Raw genomic sequence first — 19036 nt, 5'->3', positions numbered from 1 at the left:
TTGACACCAGGGTGACACAGAAGCATAACCCAACAAGAGACTTAGACCCCTCTTGGGGGGCAAAGTAGGGTTACTTTGACAGTCTCAGCAATATTTGCTACAGGCTTCTATCTGGCTTGGAGGTCATGAATCCCTCCCCTTCAGTCCTTGCTTCTGTTTCTCTCTCTGCAGTTCTGCTCTGTGCCAATAATCTCCTTCCTAAATAGGAGAGGTGTCTCCCTTTCATGACTTGAGATGGCTTTGCTTTTAGCCAGATCTTGGTCGCTCAGCAGTTGCTCTCATCAACGTTCCCAAACGGTAGTTTTTTTGAGTTCAGCTGTAGAGTCATATTGGATGTGAAGCTGCCCATACACAGACCAGAAAACAAATCAAATCATCATAACATCATAATCATGAGTTTTCTATCTGAGGATGTTAAATCTGAATCTGTACTTTCGCAAGATCCCCAGTTGATTTATATAAGCTTGTTAAAGTCTGAGCAGCATCTGACTGTAGAGGAATGGTGCACAGAGCTGTCTCTATCGCAGTACCCTGCAGAAGTATCTCAAGTATTTGTCAACTCAGGGAAGGCAGTTATGTATCAAAGGTTACATGAGTGTAAAATGGAAATTTTCTTCTCTCCCTACACACACACACACATACACACACACAAATATACACACTGTACATACACACAAGATTTTGTTCTGCTACACCTTGGAGGGAGCACGCCTTCCTCTGTGAAAACCATTAACCCAGTTTGTTCAAGGCAGTAGATTTTAAATCTGACTGACCATTAGAATCATCAAGGAAGCTCCAGACAAAATTTCAGCAACTTTCCCCAGACCAAAGAAATCAGAATACCTGAACAGTGGGCCGTTCTACTAATGCACAACTGAGTCTAACCTGCAGCTAAGCTTGCAAAATTCTGGTCTAAGATATCTTACAATTCCATAATCTAGAATTCTGATTTTCTAACATGAAATTCTAAATGGCCTTTGTAACTACGGCTATTTACTCTGAGCCACTGGGCAGTTTTACAAAGAATGAATAAACATAATGAGAGGATGATATAGAAATAGATTATATATTTATGCACTTGCACACACATATGGGTACATACACAGTGTGAATATATGCTCATGCTTTCCCCTTCAAATATATCAGCTGGGTCAAAAGCATTTACTGTACTTGCTTTTTATTGCTTATTTCACTTAACATAATCTCTTTAAGCATCATCCATCTAGTGTCAATTTCTTTCCCTTTTTTTAAATTCCTTCAGTGAGTTTATTTATTTATTTTTTTGGCTCATTTGTTTTTGAGAAGTACAGAACAAAATACAATTATTGGAGGACAACTGCTCTACAATACTGTGTTGGCCTCTGCCACACATCAATACAAATCAGCCACAGGTATACAAATGTCCCCTCCCTCCTGAACCATTCTCCCATCTTCCCCACCATCTCACCGCCACGCCCCCAGGTTGTCACAGAACACTGGACTGAGCTCCTTGTAGAAGGTAGAACAGCCATTGCCAGTGACTGGGGCAGGGCAAATAAGTAGCTGTTTAAAGTATATAGAGTTTCCTTTGGCAAAATATTGTGAAGTTTGGTTGCACAATGGTGTGAATATTCTTAACCATGACTGGACAGTATACTTAAAACGGTTGGCATGGTAAATTTAAGCTTTATATTGCTTTTCTGCTATTTAACATGAGGCTCCTTTGTGATGGACATGTACACTCTGCTGTATTGAAAATGGGTAATCTACTGCATGGCACTGGGAACTCCACTAGGTGTTGTGTGGCAGCCTGGATGGATAGTTTGTGGGAGAGTGGTTACATGTGTATCTACGGCTGAGTCACTTCACTGTTCACCTGACACTATCACAACATTGTTAATCAGCTGTTCAGTTCAGTTCAGTCGCTCAGTCGTGTCTGACTCTTTGCAACCCCATGAATCGCAGCACACCAGGCCTCCCTGTCCATCACCAACTCCCGGATTTCACCCAAACTCACGTCCATCGAGTCGGTGATGCCATCCAGCCATCTCATCCTCTGTCATCCCCTTCTCCTCCTGCCCCCAATTCCTCCCAGCATCAGAGTCTTTTTCAATGAGTCAGTTCTTCACATAAGGTGGCCAAAGTACTGGAGTTTCAGCTTTAGCATCATTCCTTCCAAAGAAATCCCAGGGCTGATCTCCTTCAGAATGGACTGGTTGGATCTCCTTGCAGTCCAAGGGACTCTCAAGAGTCTTCTCCAACACCACAGTTCAAAAGCATCAATTCTTCGGTGCTCAGCCTTCTTCACAGTCCAACTCTCACATCCATACATGACCACAGGAAAAACCATAGCCTTGACTAGACGAACCTTTGTTGGCAAAGTAATGTCTCTGCTTTTGAATATACTGTCTAGGTTGGTCATAACTTTCCTTCCAAGTAGTAAGCGTCTTTTAATTTCATGGCTGCAGTAACCATCTGCAGTGATTTTGGAGCCCAGAAAAATAAAGTCTGACACTGTTTCCACAGTTTCCCCATCTATTTCCCATGAAGTGGTGGGACCAGATGCCATGATCTTCGTTTTCTGAATGTTGAGCTTTAAGCCAACTTTTTCACTCTCCACTTTCACTTTCATCAAGAGGCTTTTTAGCTGTACTTCAATATAAAATTAAAAGTTAAAAAAAAAAAACAAACATTTACTGAATAATATATCCTATGCCAGGCACTAAGCCGGGCCCCTCCCTTATGAAGATGAATAAGGTCTAGCCCCTGCCCTCAAGAGCATTAGCCGTACATTAAGCAAAGCATTTTAGTATTAGGTTAAAAGTGATGGGAACGCTCCACAAATGCTACAGAGTCCAGCTGTCCTGATTCAAAATTGCTTCTGAAATTAGCAAGCTATTCTACATTTACTGTCTCTGCAACCAGACTCCTTAGTAATCAATCAAGCTACATAAAGCCTCTTTCCTTGGAACAAACTGGTGGAGTTAGAGTAGACTGATCACGTGGGCCCACTGCTCATGACACCCTTGGGGCTGGATACAGGAGTCCCTGATTTGGTTTCCAGTATCTCTCCATCATTCTGGACAGAACAGATAAGAACTGTGGTGCTGCGGTTCTGGGTATTCTGGAAGAGACCATTAGAGTGATGGCTTCTAGGCCTTTCCAGTAAGAAAATGCCCTCCCTGGCCCAGCTCCTTTGGGAACTCAGACACTCAGATCAGGGACTGATGAGGGAATAAGCACCCCCAATGTGCCCCCTTTGAAATGTGCTGAGAGGGTGTAACAGTTAGCTCACTTTGTTTACCCTTAAAATGATTCCTAGTTCCCGTGGAAATTTCAGAAAATATACAAATATACCAAGAAGGAAACAAAAATCACCAATTATCCTAAGACCCAGAAATAACCGTGTTTTGTTACCAATCCTTCTCACTGTTCTATGTCTTGTGTAATATTCGGAAATTTCAGGAAGTCTACTTTTAAAACTTGTATTATTTTCAGTTATTCATTCAATAATACTGTTTTATGTTATAATCATTGTCTCATGTTAGTAAGTCCTCTTCAAAAGCAGAGTGTTTTAAGGCTTGTGTTGAAATAAGATCCACAATCCCATAGCCATAATTCCAAAGTCAAGAGGCTTCCAAATACTGAAAATTTTTGGTAACTAGAGTGAGAACAAAATTTGACCCTCGATGAGGTGAAGTTATGGATGTTCTTCATTTATCCCACTTACTGTGAAAAACCCACACACTTTGTGTTTAATGACTACCTATTGCTCCAGAACTTACTGGAAATATTACATAGTATTCAATACACGTACAATATTACTTTTCTAAATTCCAAAATATCTTGAATCGCTAGCCGTAAGGAATTTAGAAAGCAAATGGTGGATCTGTATTTTATCTGGTGGTTTGTTTTATCTTGACCTTGGCTTTGGACATATCACTGGTTACCTATAAAGTTTTATGAGGCAGTTTTATTGCTGAGATCTAACTTAATACTTTATACTCTAGGAGTAATAGCCTGTTTCACTATGATCCCCAGCATGTGACGTTGGGTGTCTTATCACAGGTAATACAATTATTCTGTGATAGTCTAGTATTACATAAGAACACAGGCTCAATCAAATCATCTAACAGAACTTACAATATTTTTTTTCCTGCTCTGGGGAACTTGTCTTTCATGTCTATTTTGGAATGAGTTTTGATGGCTAAAAAATGTTTGTCTCTAAAAGAGAGAGTCTTAATGGTATGGAACTCAAGTTTCCATATATGGCTGTAACCCCATTAGTAATAGCTCTAAGAGATATAATTAAGACTCTCCTTTTTTCTTCAGCATGCACACATAATCTTTATTAGAACCTGTGAAAAGGGAAAGTATTAGTCACTTAGTTGTATCCAACTCTTTGTGATCCCAGGGACTATGGCATGTCAGGCTCCTCTGTCCATGGGATTCTCTAGGCAAGAATCCTGGAGTGGGTAGCCTTTCTCTTCTCCAGGGAATCTTCCCGGCCCTGAGATCAAACTCAGGTCTCCTGCATTGCAGGCAGACTTTTTACCACCTGAGCCACCAAGGAAGCCCCCATTAGAAACTGTATGCTGTGTTTAAAACCAACCACAAAGCCTATTTCAGCTTTTAGTTAATTCAAGATCACTTTACCTCCAAAACTTTTCTACCTATTTCTGTTCTGTACTGTTGTTGTTCAATCACTAAGTCATGTCCAACTCTTTGCAACCCCATGGACTGCAGCACGCCAGGCTCCCCTGTCCTTCACTGTCTCCCAGAGTTTGCCCTAACTCAAGTCCATTGAGTCGGTGATGCCATCCAACCATCTCATCCTCTGTCATCCCCTTCTCCTCCTGCCTTCAATCTTTCCCAGCATCAGGGCCTTTTTCAATGAGTGGGCTTTATGCATCACGTGGCCAAAGTATTGGAGCTTTAGTTTCAGCATCAGTCCTTCCAATGAGTATTCAGGGTTACTGTTCTGGAAATACATTTTTAGATGAGTGGACTCTATACACAAATAGAACAGGAATGACTGGTTAGATTGTTCCCACTTGAAAGCTTCTTTATTTCTTTAAAGTGTTCAGTGGTTTTTAGTATATTCACAGAATTATGCAACCATCATCCTCAATCAATTTTAGTGTTTTCATATTCTTTATATATTATAGATATAAGTCCTTTATCAGATGCCTCAACATTTTCATCAACTCCAAAAGAAACCCAGTTAGAGGCTCTTCTTGAATAGTCTTAGGATAAAAGGCTCACTACCTTCTGATACAGTGAGTTTAAAAATTGTAAGAAAGGTTATCTTTTTACTGACATCAGCAAAGCCAGCTTCAAGTCAATGCCAATCATTAATCATTAAGCAAAATAATGATACTTTCCCACAGTAATTTACTCACTGGAATTCAGCATCTAGTTAAGAAAATATGTGCTTAGTTGCTCAGTCGTATCCAACTCTTTGTGACCTCATGAACTGCAGCCCACTGGGTCCTCTGTCCATTGGATTCTCCAGGCAAGAATACTGGAGTGGGTTGCCATGCCCTCCTTCAGGGAATCTTCCCAACCCAGGGATCAAACCCATGTCTCCCGCATTGCAGGCAGAGTCTTTACCAAATGAGCCACCAGAGAAGCCCAGTTATGAAAATAAAAGGGTAGAAAGAAAATTTCCTGGCCAGTAAGGCCTACAGGCCAGGCACCCGACTAGTCAATTTGCAGGAGGATCTCTGCCATGCTGACTGGCTGTTCAGCACTAAAACATGCTTCCCATATTGCCACAGAAGATCTGCCACCTTGGATAACCACCCAGTTCAGAGTCAGTTGAAGCCACATCTCTCTGACTCCAAAGTCCATGATCTTTGTGACAAATTGAGCTGCTACACAATGATTAGGAAAATAATCCTGTGCATATCTCATCAAGGACACATTCACAAACTGAATGACTGCTTTCCTTGTATGGGCATATTTTCTCTTTGAAAACTCGCCTGATGAAACTCACTGCATCACTGGGTGGCAATAGATATCAGTTTCTCTTGAAATGGTCCACTTCAATGTTTAGTACACACGAAGTCCCAATAAATATTTCTCTCTATTTGTATTGGATGTGGCATATCAGTTTTACGATAAAATAATAAAATCTTGTGTAAACCCCAGGTCATTATTTCCCTTCCTGATACATGTGAACACCACTGCCTTTGACCTAAGGGAGCAACTGAGTTTTGATTTGCAGGAATTAATAAGTGTAAATCCCACCAAACCTTGGGGAAATGAGAAGCAGCAATTTGGGCATCCTGAGATCAGAGCCTTGCATCCAGCAGGGGAATCAATGTGGCTGGCTTCCCAGTTACTCAGTAGTAATTACGAACCAACTCTCAGGGCAACCAGGCTCGCCCACTGGTGCTATCAAAGTCATGGAGCTAGGATTCAGCTTCGTGGTTGGCTGGCAATTAAAAAGCTACAAGCTGTGAGAGAACATAGCTGAGATACAGGGCGAGAGTTTGACCGAGGTTGCAGACAAGGCCAAAGACACTATTGCAAGAGTAGCAGGTGTGGTTAGTCCTGAGACGTATGAAGATGGGTGGTGATGGGGCAACAGGGGGTGTGAAGGTAGACTTTCTTCTCTCTTAATGGCAGAATTACCAGCTGGGGATGGAACTAGCTGACTGAACTCACCTACCACCACTTGGGAAGCTTAACAAACTTAGTCTTCTGCTAACTAGCCATAAGGCTGGACTTTTCTTTGTATGGGTGGGCTTTAAAAACATCACAAAAAGTAAAGAAGGTTGTGACTTATTTTCATCTTTGAGTTTATTGTTATCATTCAAGTAATATATATTCACTGCTAAATACAAAATATATTTACATAAAGAAAAATACCACTAATCAAGCCTCTAAAAAGGAGTCAACATTACTGGATTTTTGCTTTATGGCTTTTTCATACAGCTATGCATCCTATTTTATTTTTTTACCTTTAATGTATTATAAATATTTTCAAATGTTACTAAAGTCATTTTCATGGCCGTAGAACCTTCCATCATTTAAGCAGCTCATATTTTATATTCTTCCACTGCTAGAGAATAACACAACCCACAGACAAATTTGACAAACTCTATTCATCTAACCATGTCCAAATGTTAAAATGCTCTGTTTCGTTACCTGCAATGAGCAAATCCAGCACACCCAGGGAAACTTACAAGTCTGGCCAGTGTTTGGAGAAACTGACCCCCAATGATAGCTTATAATGATCACAAAGTATTTTATTATATAAAGGTGCAGAGAAATCAGAGATAAGGATCATTTATGGTTGGATACTCCATAAAGATCGAATTACCAGTTGCTTGCATATTCTCCTTTACACACACCTGACATCTAAAAAGGGGCTTTGAGACAGTTAAGCAACAATGTATGCAATAGGTGTAGCACCCTGGCTGGCACAGGGAAGCATGTAGTAGATACTGTAGCAGATGGTACTTTCTAAACATGGCAGCAACAACATCTCCCACCCCACTTGCTCTAGTGCAACATGACCTGGACACTCCCTGTTCAGAAGTCAATCAATGTCTCCACTTCCCTTAGCTTGTGAGGGCCTGTGGCAGTGCTGACCAATGGCATATGGCAGGAGGGACACTGCCCGGTCTGGGCAGAGGCTTTAACAGCCAGGCAACTCTGCTTTCTCCCTTTGGAAGACCACTTCCAGCTGTCACATGCTATGACCGTCAGGCTATGAGGAGCTCCAATCTGTGGAGAAGCCCTGGGGAGAGAGATCCCATGGAGAGGCGAGGGGCTGAGGGTCACTGGGCGCTAGGCTTAAGATCAAGAAGCCTTCTGGGGCATTCAGCTCAGTCCAGTTTTGAGAGCGCAACAGCATGATAGAACCTGAGAGGAGCCCATCCAGCTAAAAGTCAAGAGAGAAAAAAATAAATTGTTTCTAAGGCGCTGCTTTGGAGGAGGGTCTGAGGTAGCAAGAGGTGACTAGGACAGATATTGTCCTTTTTATTTACATATTTTTATTTATTTTTGGCTACTTGGGTTCTTTGCTGTGCACAGGCTTTCTCTAGTTGTGGCAAGCAGGGGTACTCTTCATTGTGGTGCTTGGGCTCTAGAGCATGGGCTCAGAAGTTGTGGCACATGGGCTTCGTTGCCCTGTGGCATACGGGATCTCCCTGGATCAGGGATCGAACCCACATGCCTTGTGTTAGCAAACAGATTCTTAACCACTGGACCACCAGGAAAGTCCTTTGTCTGATATATTTCTCATCATTGCAGTTATTACCACAAGCTAGAGTTTGTTGGATATTCAGGATTCGACTTAGATATTTGTAGGACTTGGGAAAACATCCATCCCAGAGGAGAATGACAGTAAACAAACAGCTCCTTGTGGGCGAGCAGAGGGCTAGTAAGGAGTGCTTTGTTCCATGTGTGTGCAAATTGCTAAGGGCACACAGAAGAGGTTCTGGTTACTCTGTGAGAGAGCAAATCTTGGGAAAGGGTAGGGTGGTATTAGAAAAGACATCCTCAGAGGAGGTGATAGTTGGGCTGAGCTAGGGGAATGATGGAAAGTTACCGAGTAGCAAATGGAGGAAGAGTAGGGATATACTTAAGAAATCACTGCAGCTGGAAAAGCTCAATCAGGATTTAATATAAAGGGCAATGTTACATTGACTTATAATTTGAATTTTGTTGCTTCAAAACTGAATCTAAGTAATTGGAGAGAGAATTTCTTAGCAATTTATGATGGCTGGTGGAATTCTAGTTCCCATATCTCTTTAACGATGGGAAAAGAAGGCCCTTCAATCCATAACCAGAAGAAGGATGAAGGCCTGAATCTCGGTTGCAATGCTTAAAATCTCATGTTGGGGGGATGGATGTTTGCTGCCCTGCCATGTTCTTTGTAAATAGGCTGCAATTAGAGCATTTATCCTGCCATTTGGTGCCATTGTTTGTTTAAACAAAAATGCTTTGAATAATGAAAATTCTACACCCAGGTCAGTTTCTGTGGGCTTTTCTAAGGATTCTATCAGCAAAGATACAAGAAACTTCTTGAGGAAGAAACATGAAGATTTTTTCTGCCATTTCGCAAGGTTTCATTCTCTTCCTTTATTATCTGCAATTGCTTTAAATATTGAATAGGAACAAAAGAATAGCCATAAAATATGCATGAGGTGTAAAGAACAATAAAACAGTTGATATGTTCACTCGTTCTCAGTTTTTTTAATTACTATTATTTTTGCAGTTTTCATTCACTTTTCTGTGATCACAACTCCTTACCTTCAGCCCTTCACACACAGGGGAGCAACTGTCCTGAATTTTGTGTTAATCATTCACTCACTTTTATTTTTAATTTTACAATATATGGCTATATCATTAACAATAATTTGGTTTTGTTTGTTGTTGAACTTCAGATCAAAAAATCACACCAGAGGGTCTACTGTGCACCCAGACTGCCTGGTTTTTAATAACTGTTTCCTTTGGTTCCATTACGAGACCTTAAAAGTTAAAGTGGTTGTCCCTCAGTCGTGTCCAACTCTTGAGATCTTGAGTGTTAGTAAACATTACTGCGTCTGTTTTCTCAACTACAAAATGAAAGTAATAGCAGTGCTTTCTTTGTGGTGGTCTTGTGACCAGTAAATGAGCTGATTGATATAATAAGACATTTACACATAAATGGAACATAATCTGGGCTCTGTACGTAATAGTCATCATCATTCTACAATCTGTTTTATGACTACCCCAGCTTACATTTCAGAGATAATCCTTTGCTATTGTGGATAATCATAATTCCTGCAGTTTCACGCCCATGTGAGATTTTTATACGTGCATATAATACTATGTATTGCTGTCTGATCAATAGACATTTGGATTGTCAGTGCTGCTAAGAACACGCTTGCTTTTGTCTTGGAGTATATACTCAAGAGTATCTGTATATAAGGGCTTCCCTAATGGCTCAGCAGGTGAAGAATCTGCCTGCAAAGCAGGAGACACAGAAGACACAGGTTCACTCCCTGGGTCTGCAAGATCCCCCAGAGAAGGAAATGGCAACCCGCTTCAGTATTCTTGCCTGGGAAATCCTCCATGGACATAGGAGGCTGACAGGCTACGGTTCATGGGGTGGCAAAGACTCGAACATGACTGAGCAAATGAGCACACACACATCTGTATATAAAGGTATATTCTCAGGATGGAAATTTCTGGATCGCAAGGTATGCACAGCTGCAAATTCCAACAGGTCATGCCACAGTTTCCAAAGTCAGCAGGCCAGTTTGCACTCCCACAAGTGTGTGTACATGGCCTATTGGCTATGCCGTCTCATTAATCGTCCATACTAGCAGTTGTCTTGTTCACCGAACTGGTAGGTGGTTCTGATTTGCCTTTTGTTGACCACAGATATGGTCAAGCATCATTTCAGATACCTATTAGCCATTATGCTTTTCTTTTTTGCCCACAGTACTAGTTGAAATCGTTTGCTTACTCCTCTGTAAGGCTTTTTGTCTTTTTCATATTGAGTTATGTAAGTTATTTCTTTATTCTGTACATTTTTCCAGTTTGTGACTTAAGTTTCTTTCTCTTTTAACGTTTTCTTTTGCATAATTTTGAGGCCGTCAAGCATCACCAACTTTTCTTTTTTTATTCAATTTTAGTATTGTTTGCAAAAACTTTCCTTATCCTGAGATCAGTAAAGTAGCTCCCTAGATTGAATTCCAAAATCATAAAATTTGCTTTTAATCAGTCTGCAATTGATTACTTTGAGTGTAACAGGAAATCCTAAAGGAAATCAACCCTGAATATACATTGAAAGGCCTGAAGCTGAAGCTGAAACTCCAATACTTTGGTCACCTGATACAAACAGCTGACTCATTGGGAAACACACTGGTCCTGGGAAAGACTGAAGGCAGAAGGGGGCAGTAGAGGCTGAGATGGTTAGGTATCAACTCAATGGACATGAGTCTGAGCAAACTCCAGGAGATAGCGAAGGACAGGGGAGCGTGGTGTGCTATAGTCTGTGAGGTTGCAAAGAATCAGACACAGCTTAGTGATTGAACAACAAAGAGAAGTAGGGGAGAATTGTTGTTTTTCATACAGATAATTTACTCAGCAACATATAATAAAAAAGCCTACCTACCCCTTCTACACTGATTTGAAACATCATAACCAAATTTTCTTAAACAGGTGGATCATTTTCTGGCCATTCTCTACTGTGCCATGTTTCGCCATGTCAATTACACAAGTTTTAATTGCTATAACTTTGTAGTAACTCATGGTATCTAGAAATTTGCAAACCCCAGTTTGCACTTTATCAATGAATTGGCTCTTGAATATGTATTCTTTCAGTTCAGTTCAGTTCAGTCACTCAGTCACGTCTGACTTTTCACGACCCACGGACCACAGCATGCCAGGCCTCCCTGTCCATCGCCAACTCCCAGAGTTCACCCAAACTCATCTCCATCGGTCATTGATGCCATCCAACCATCTCATCCTCTGTCGTCCCCTTTTCCTCCTGCCTTCAATCTTTCCCAGCATCAGCGTCTTTTCCAATGAGTCAGCTCTTCACATCAAATGACCAAAGTATTAGAGTTTAAGCTTCAACATCAGTCCTTCCAATGAACACCCAGGACTGATCTCCTTTAGGATGGACTGGTTGGATCTCCTTGCAGCCCAAGGGACTCTCAAGAGTCTTCTCCAACACCACAGTTCAAAAGCCATCAGTTCTTCGGCACTCAGCTCTCTTTATAGTCCAGCTCTCACATCCATACATGATTACTAGAAAAACCATAGCTTTGACAAGATGGACCTTTGTTGGCAAAGTAATGTCTCTACTTTTTAATATGGTGTCTAGGTTGGTCATAGCTTTTCTTCCATGGAGCAAGCATCTTTTAATTTCACAGCTGCAGTCACCATCTGTAGTGATTTTGGAGCACAAAAAAATAAAGTCTGTCACTGTTTCCACTGTTTCCCCATCTATTTCCCATGAAGTGTTGGGACCAGATGCCATGATCTTCATTCTTTGAATGTTGAGTTTTAAGCCAACTTTTTCACTATTCTGTCACTTTCATCAAGAGTTTCTTTAGTTCCTCTTCACTTTCTGCCATAAGGGTGGTGTCATCTGCATATCTGAGGTTATTGATATTTCTCCTGGCAATCTTGATGCCAGCTTGTGCTTGATTCAGCCCAGCATTTTGCATGATGCACTCTGTATATAGGTTAAATAAGCAGGGTGATTTTATACAGCCTTGACATACTCCTTTTCCAATTTGGAACCAGTCTGTTGTTCCATGTTCAGCTCTAACTGTTGCTTCTTGACCTGCATACAGATTTCTAAGGAGGCAGGTAGGGTGTTCTGGTATCCCCATCTCTTGAAGAATTTTCCATAGTTTGTTGTGATCCACACAGTCAAAGGCTTTGGCGTAGTTAATAAAGCTGAAGTAAATGTTTTGTGATTTGCTTCATCTAATAAAATAAAACTGACTTTAAATAATTACCCAATTTATAATTTGTATAATTTCTCAATTTGTTACTATACTTTATATTGTTTTTCCATTTACCTGTCCTTTTTTCTTTGTTTGTTTGTTTTCTTTTTGGTCTTCAGTTTTTCTTTTTTCTGGTTTTATATGCACATGTGCATGCATGTGTGTATATATATTTTTTCTCACTCCATTATACCTCTACTAGTTTATTAGGTATGACTTATAATTCTCTTTCTGTGATCTCCTTAGATATTTTTAATATATAATTAAATTACAAACATCTAAGGGACTCCCCGGATGGCTCAGACCTAGGTTCAATCCTTGAGTCAGGAAGATCTCCTGGAGGAGGAAATGGCTCAGCTGGACATGACTGAGCAACTAACACTCATTTACAAGGTTATTTAACCCTCTTTTAGAATAATATATGCATTTTTCAATACTTTATTTCTAATCATCCATTCACAATTTATATGCTTCTGCAGTCATGTATTTTAATTCTATATTATTGTTAACCCCTTGAAACCATTCAGTTCAGTTCACTTGCTCAGTCCTGTCTGACTCTTTGGGACCCCATGGACTGCAGCGTGCCAGCTTCCGTGTCCTTCACCAACTCCCAGAGCTTACTCAAACTCATGTCCATCGAGTCGATGATGCGATCCAACTATCTCAACCTCTGTCGTCCCCTTCTCCTCCTGCCTTTAATCTTTCCCAGCTTCAGGGATTCTTCCAATGAGTCAGTTCTTAAAGACTGTAGTATTGTTTTAAATAGTCAGTGCTTTAGAATATTTATCCAAATATTTAATGTAATATTTGGTTATTTTTTTTTCTTTTTATTTCTCAAACATTCTTGTGAAGACTACCTCCTCTCAGTAGAGCACAATTTGGAATTTTCTTTCATGTCAAGGCCCCTCATAAGAATATTAAAATGTCTTAACTTTTTCCTCATTCTTAAAATATCTTCATTGGACAAAAATTCCAGATTGACCGTTATCTTACCTCTGAACTATAAAGTTATTTTTCTACACTCTGCTTCCAACCACTGTTGGGACTGAAAAATTAATTATGAGTATAATTGTCATTTTTTTGGAGGTAATATTTCTTTTCCATCTGGATGCTTCGAGGGTCTTCTCTTTGTCTTTGGTTTTCTGCACTTTCACTATGATGAACCCAGTGAAACTTATTTATTTGTCTCATTTTGGACACAATGATTGTGTGTCCTATGGACAGAGAAGCCTGGTGGGCTACAGTCCATGGGATTGCGAAGAATCAGACATGACTGAGCAACTAACACTAACACTTATGTGGGGGCAGGGTCTCCGACTAGTCCCTGAGCACAGAATATCTTAAATTCTCAATATTTCAAATTCTCAGTGTTCTATGAGGCTGTAAAAATCAAAGCCCATCCCCCAACCCCCGTTTTAGCAATGCCATCAAGGAGAGGCTGTTTTCAGTATTCTGTTTCCATCTCTGAGTTCTCACTTGATTTAAATCTGAGCTCTCTCAGAGCAGTTCTTACTGTTGCCAGCAATCAATTGCAAATTTTTTTTTTAACTATTTTCTATGGAAGTTTTGGTCAGAGTGTCTTGTTCATTATGCCACAAGAAATAAGTTTCTTCCTTTCACCCTATAGAATTCAATTTTTTAATTTATTTTGGTAAATTTTTAATTAAAAATAGAATAAAAGAATTTCCATGTTTTCAGTTTTATCAGTGATGCTCTTATTTTTATATAAAGTAACACATCCCTGGGATTGATGTGTTCTTTACTCAATATGATTCATCACAGCTTTGCAAATGCTCATTCAATGAACATGAATTAAGTTCTTACTACTTGCCAGACTTTGTATTATTCATATTTGTATACAGTATCTCATTCCATGTACTCATCAGAGATAGAGGATTCCAGGGCTGCCCTATATATTAAAAAGGAAAAACAGTATCAGATAGAAGTCTGTATTAAGCTATTATTGCTTGTTATGTGCCTGTATTAATAGGTCTATATATGTACTACCAGTTAATCCTTGTATGCATAAATGAGCAAACAAATAAACATAGCAATAAATAAATCCAAAATACATGAATGACCTTAATGCTGTGAAGGAATGGTTATGAGCTTGGGCTCTAATACCAGCTATGACAATTCTTAAGACTAGAAGGCTGGACTGCTCATGTCATTTCTCTGTCCCACAGTGCCCTAGATCAGCAGGAGATAATAATACTCCATCTAATGTAATAAAAGGCATCCCCAATGGCTCCATAGTAAAGAATCCACCTGCCAATGCAGGAGACCCAGGTTCAACCCCTGGGCCAGGAAGATACCCTGGAGAAGGAAATGGCCACCCACTCCAGTATTCTTGCCTGGAAAATGCCAGGGACAGTGGAGCCTTGCAGGCTACAGTCCATGGAGTCACCAAGAGGTGGACATGATTCAGTGACTAAACAACAACAATGTAATAAAAAGACGGATTAAATAAATAAACTGTAAAAACACCAGTACTAGATATCTCTTTCCTCTTAATCAAGTTATCTTTGATAACTTATCAGTTGTGTGACCTTGGACAGGTTACTAAACCTCTGTGCTCCTCAATTTCTTAATCTAGGCAATGTAAATAATAATAATAATTAATATAATTATTTTATCTTCAATATAATAATTATAATTGTTATTTTATTACATTGTCCTGATTACTAAATGACTTAATATATGAGTGCCTAGAACATTATCTTGAACAGGGTTTAAACCTTCATAGATTATAGCTATTCTCAGCAGTTACGGTCTCAATTTAAGAGAAACTCTAAACTGTACTAGCTTTTTCAATGTAAGAAATAACATTTTAAAAAATTTATTTCCTCTAATTGTAAAATAGGAACACATTCATATAACACACAAAGATAAATCAGAAAGGCATTTTAAAAAAAGTAAAAGTAGCCAAAAATGATACTCCTGTTACAGATTGCTATAACATTTTAGGTTCAGAAAATTCTGGAAGAATGTATACTAAAATGTTAGTAGTGGTCGGTCTCTGCATGTGGGAGCAGGGTGATTTTTAACTTTGTGTAGTAGGTACATAATGCTGATATAAGTATAACTACAGGTATATTTAAGCAATATATGCACATGTTGTTGTTTAGTAGCTAAGTCGTATCCTACTTTTACAGGCTCCTTTGTCTATGGGATTTCCCAGGCAAGAATACAGGAGTGGGTTGCCATTTCCTTCTCCAGGGGATCCTCCCAATCCAGGGATCAAACCCATGTCTCCGGCTTAGCAGGTGGATTCTTTACCACTGAGCCACCTGGAAACCTATATGCATGTGTAGACATATCTAATTGTTTCTTTATAATTCAGTCACTGAAATAGGGCCAGTTAGCAGTGTTTAAATTAAGACTTTAATTGATTCAGTCCTCTATTCTCTTCTTTCTTCATCCATATGTTAATTCAATCCAGCATCTATATTCATTTGTGCATCCATTCATCCATTTATTTCCTATGTGCAAGGCTCTGTGCTGGCTGTTAGGGACAAATAGAGGGAGATGCCTCAGTCCCATATTTAACAATCCAGTGGAGCCAATAGAACAACGGATCAGTAAGCAAGGAGTTTCCAAACAGTGACGTATATTATGTGCAAATGAAAGTGCAGGGTAGTGCAGGAACTCAGAAGTAAGGGCACCTGCATCCACCCCAGAGGGGTAAGTGAGAGGTGCAGAGCTGCAGAGACTTATGTGAGACTCACAGAAAGGTTTCTCCAGAGCTTGTGTTGAAGACAAGTCCCTGGTAGCTCAGCAGTAAAGAATCCGCCTGCAATGAAGGAGACCTGAGTTCAATCCCTGGGTCAGGGAAATACCCTGGAGGTGAAATGGCTACCCACCGCAGGATTCTTGCCTGGAGAATTCCACAGACAGAAGAGCCTGGCGAGCTACTGTCCATGGGGTTGCAAAGAGTCGGACAGGACAGAGTGACTAACTTTTACTTTCAGGAGTTTGCCGGGTACACACAGAAGAGAAATGCATTCCTTGGATGAGAATGCTTAATGATGTCTGGAAAACCTGCTTCCTTCTAAGCCAATGAAGACTGCTGCTTCTGTCCTCCCAGGAAGACCAAATCTCCCTTATTTGAGAGCTGAAAGTAAGGGCATTCAGTCCAGTCGCTCAGTCCTGTCTGACTCTTTGCAACCTCATGGACTACAGCATGTCAGGCTTATATGTTCGTCACGAACTCCAGGAACCTGCTCAATCTCATATCCCTCGAGTCAGTGATGCCAACCACCTCATCCTCTGTCATCCCCTTCTCCTCCTGCCTTCAATCTTTCCCAACATCAGCATCTTTTCCAATGAGTCAGTTCTTCGCATCAGGTGGCCAGAGTATTGGGGTTTCAGCTTCAGCATCAGTCTTCCAATGAATATTCAGGATTTATTTCCTTTAGGATTGACTGGTTTGATCTCCTTGCAGTCCAAGAGTCTTCTCCAATACCACAGTTCAAAAGCATCAGTTCTTCAGTGCTCAGCTTTCTTTATAGTCCAACTCTCACATCTGTACATGACTACTGGAAAAACCATAGCCTTGACTAGATGGACCTTTGTTGGCAAAGTAATGTTTCTGCTTCTTAATATGCTGTCTAGGCTGGTCATAGTTTTAATTCTAAGGAGCAAGCATCTTTTAATTTCATGGCTGCAGTCACCATCTGCAGTGATTTTGGAGCCCGAAAAAATGAAGTCTGTCACTGTTTCCATTGTTTCCCCATCTATTTGCCATGAAGTGATGGGATCAGATGCCATGATCTTCATTTTTCGAATTTTGAGTGTTAAGCCAGCTTTTCACTCTCCTCTTTCACTTTCATCAAGAGGTTCTTTAATTCCTCTTCGCTTTCTGCCATAAGGGTGGTGTCACCTGCGTATCTGAGGTTATTGATATTTCTCCTGGCAATCTTGATTCCAGCTTGTGCTTCATCCAGCCTGGCATTTTTCATGATGTACTCTGCATATAAATTAAATAAGTATGGTGACAATATATAGCCGTGAGGTACTTCTTTCCCAATTTAGAACCAGACCATTATTCCATGTCTAGTTCTAACTGTTGCTTTTTCACCTGCATACATATTTCTCAGGAAGCAGGTAAGGTGGTCAGATATTCCCATCTCTTGAAGGATTTTCCACAGTTTGTTGTGATATACACAGTTAAAGGCTTTGGCATAGTCAATAAAGCAGAAGTAGATGTCTTTCTGGAATTCTCTTGCTTTTTCTATGATCCAAAGGATTTTGACAAATGATCTCTGGTTCCTCTGCCTTTTCTAAATCCAGCTTGAACATCTGGAATTTCGTGGTTCATGTATTGTTGAAACCTGGCTTGGAGAATTTTGAGCATTAATTTGCTAGCGTGTGAGATGAGTGCAATTGTGCAGTCGTTTGAACATTCTTTGGCATTACCTTCCTTTGGGAGTGGAATGAAGACTAAACCTTTTCCAGTCCTGTGACCACTGCTGAGTTTTCCAAATATGCTGGCATATTGAGTGCAGCACTTTAACAGCATCGTCTTTTAGGATTTCAAGTAGCTCAACTGGAATTGCATCACCTTCACTAGCATTGTTTGTAGTGATGCTTCTTAAGGCCCACTTGACTTTGCATTTCAGGATGTCTGGCTCTAGGTGAGTGATTGCACCATTGTGGTTATCTGGGTCATGAAGAAATGGATTGGTGGTGGTGGTGATTTAGTCGCTCAGTCAAGTCTGACTCATTGCCACTCAGTGGACTGTAGCCCACCAGGCTCTTCTGTCCATGGGATTTCTCAGGCAAGAATATTGGAATGGGTTGTTATTTCCTTTTCCAAGGGATCCTCCCAACCCAGGGATCAAACTTGTATCTCCTGCTTGGCATGCAGATTCTTTACCACGGAGCCTCCTGGGAAGCCATTGAATGGATTATTAGTAAGTAAAACTGAGTTTCTTTGTTTTCTCAAGCTTTGGGCACCAAGGTTTAGAAAGCTAGAACAAGAGGACAGCCATTGGCTCAGAACCAGAAAGCCTGAGTCTTCATCCCCTGTCTGCCATTCACAAGGTGTTTGAACCCAAGCAAGATCTTTATTCAATGAGTCTTGGACTTGCTTATCTAAAAAGAAATACAATAGCATCAATTTTCTCCACCATCTTTCCTTTGCTGGACGCTTAAAACGGCAGCATGTTTGATTGTGAAGATAAATGACTGCGGCTACTGTAAAAAGAGGTTATGCAAAAAGAGATTAAGCCTTGAAATCAACCAGACTACAGTCCCAATTTTTCCTCTGTCACTTGCTAGATTAGGGTTACATTATATAAAGTATGTAAAGCACCTGGGAAATGCCCATTGTCAAATCCTCTTAACTGTTGGTTCTTTGAACTTGAAGTCATAAGACAGTAACACCTCCATCATTTAGTGACATTTTGAGACTAAGATAAATTGCCCTGTTACCTCATCTATAGAGATGTCTCACAAGATTTTGGCCCCATGATGTCACTTTAGCTAATATGTGGGGAACATCTTAATCAGTTCAATGATACCAAAAGGATGTGACTACTCATTACATGGTAATTTGTACAACGAGATATATTGCTGAGAAGATGAGTAAC

The 19036-nt window shown here is 40.2% G+C and overlaps 1 protein-coding gene across 1 annotated transcript in view; it reads left to right on the top strand.

Moving 5' to 3' along the window:
- CLNK (cytokine dependent hematopoietic cell linker) overlaps positions 1 to 19036 on the top strand; it is a 205195-nt gene that overhangs the window by 16798 nt on the left and 169361 nt on the right. The window lies entirely within an intron of this gene.

The sequence above is a fragment of the Bos javanicus genome, chromosome 6 (genome assembly GCF_032452875.1).
Source record: "Bos javanicus breed banteng chromosome 6, ARS-OSU_banteng_1.0, whole genome shotgun sequence".
NCBI classification, from domain to species: Eukaryota; Metazoa; Chordata; class Mammalia; order Artiodactyla; family Bovidae; genus Bos; species Bos javanicus.
The sequence above is the reverse complement of the archived record's forward strand: the minus strand, read 5'-3'. Positions and strand labels throughout refer to the sequence as shown.